Genomic DNA, 1,858 nt, shown 5'->3' on the forward strand with positions numbered 1-1,858 from the left:
CGCCAACGTTTCGCCAACTCGTGCGGGAGACTTTTTCCGCTTCGCGGCAAGTCGTCGCGCCGTGCTCTCCGCATCAACCGCGTACGCAGCGAACCGCAAACGTCGGGCGCAGCCTCCTCACCTCCCTGCGCTTTGCGCGCGAACGTTCCCTGTTCGCGCGGCAAAGCCTGGAGGAGGCACGGCCCCGCAGCGTGTTCGAGCGCCCGGTCTACGGGACACCCTGCTTACTTCGAGGGCAACAAGCGCAACGCAAGGCTGCGATCTCGCGCACTTTGCGCACGGCTGGAGAAGCTTTGCTGGCCGGCTTTCGCTCCTCGTGTTTACCGTGCGTTAAAGTTGCGCGTCCGTGGCTCTCGCAGCTCTTGCGCGCCCGGTCGCAGAGAGGAGTACGCAACCTCGACCGCACTTTCCCTGCAGGCTTCCTTCCGACTCGAAGTCCTGCGGCGGTCTCAACGAGGTGCCACATCCTCAATGCAGTCGGTCGCCCCCGTTTCGGTTGGGCTCTGGCACGACGGTCGCCACCGTCTCGCCCTTGAGTGGCCGCTGTTGGCGCTCGCTGTGAGGTGTTCAGCGTGCTGTCCGTGTTGCCGACGCGGTCAAAACGAGTCGACGGCTCACGTTCCCTTGTGCGCCGAAGGCTCTCTTGATATGTGATCCGACCCTCAGACAGACGAAGCCAAGGGAAGACCCAAGGCCGCAATGTGCGTTCAAAGAATCAGTGCTCAGTGTGTCCTGCAATTCACACCAAGTCTCGCAGCTGGCTGCGTTCTTCATCGACCCGAGAACCGAGTGATCCACCGCTTAGAGTCGTGAAAAAGTGTTTGTTCAATTCCGTACAGTCAAAACCAAACGTTTCTGGCACTCGGCCAAACAGTGGCCAAGAAGGGCGCTTTTCAGCGCACGCTTGGACTCCAAAACTCTGCCGCGCCTTTTTCGGCTGCCGCAAATCGAGCAAACGGTGTGTTTCGGACGGCGTTTCGCTTTCGCTACTTGCGAGTGCTTTCGTGGTCCACCCCTCTATAAATACTCGGGAGGCGTCGAAGCCGGTTCTCCAAGCCGGACCCGTAGGTATCGTTGTGTGCTCGCTCTCATTGGCCCGCCTAACCAGAAAATGCCTGCGGTACACCCATTTGGATAAGAGTGCACGCAGATGCGGGCCTCGACGGCTACACATTTCCTCGGGCGGCCGCCTCCCGGCCTCCGTGGAGCGCGGGATGCACGGTCCCATCGACAAGCCTCTCCCGTTTTTACCGTGGCGTCGCGGTTCACCACGGCAGGCGGGTCGGTCTCCTCCGCATAAAAAGGGGGACCCCCGCTTTTTGTTCCACGAAATCGCACAAGCTTTTTTCGCATCCACGGTTTGCCACCGCACACCAAAATGCCGATCCGGCTGCCTACTTTAGCCAACAGGTGGAGCCAGGCGCGCCGTACTTGCGCGGCACTTCCCACGTCCACCGAAGTCGGTGCCAAGGACCACTTTTGGCGCCGGAGCCGCGTACGAGCCTACTCGAGGCGGAAGAACGAAGCCAGCAAGGGCCTGGCCGCAAGTGCGTTCAATTGTCGGGACGTCCAAGTCCCTCGTTCTTCCGTGCTTCCTCTTTCGGCAAGTCGTTGCGGCACCTTCCCAAAGCGCGCAGACCCGCTAATCGCGACGAGCGCGACGTGGCCGTGCCGCCTTTCCCTCGGCAGCAAGCAAAACGCCTGGCAACGTCGACGCTCCCCTAACCGCGATCTCGCACCGTGTTTCGTGTGGCGAATTCAAAAGCCGGCCGGCGCTGCTGCAACCATTACGGTCGGTACGCATACGCCGCGGAGGGCGGGACGGTCATCGGAGCGTGCGGTTCCTCCATCGAGTACT

General features: G+C 61.4%; 1 non-coding gene across 1 annotated transcript; it reads right to left on the reverse strand.

Moving 5' to 3' along the window:
- Positions 1-656: 656 nt before the first annotated feature.
- On the reverse strand, positions 657-809 carry LOC142792097 (5.8S ribosomal RNA). Its single transcript, XR_012890650.1, has one exon. It is a non-coding gene; the product is annotated as a 5.8S ribosomal RNA (ribosomal RNA).
- Positions 810-1,858: the final 1,049 nt, after the last annotated feature.

This window comes from Rhipicephalus microplus, unplaced genomic scaffold (assembly GCF_043290135.1).
Source record: "Rhipicephalus microplus isolate Deutch F79 unplaced genomic scaffold, USDA_Rmic scaffold_204, whole genome shotgun sequence".
NCBI classification, from domain to species: Eukaryota; Metazoa; Arthropoda; class Arachnida; order Ixodida; family Ixodidae; genus Rhipicephalus; species Rhipicephalus microplus.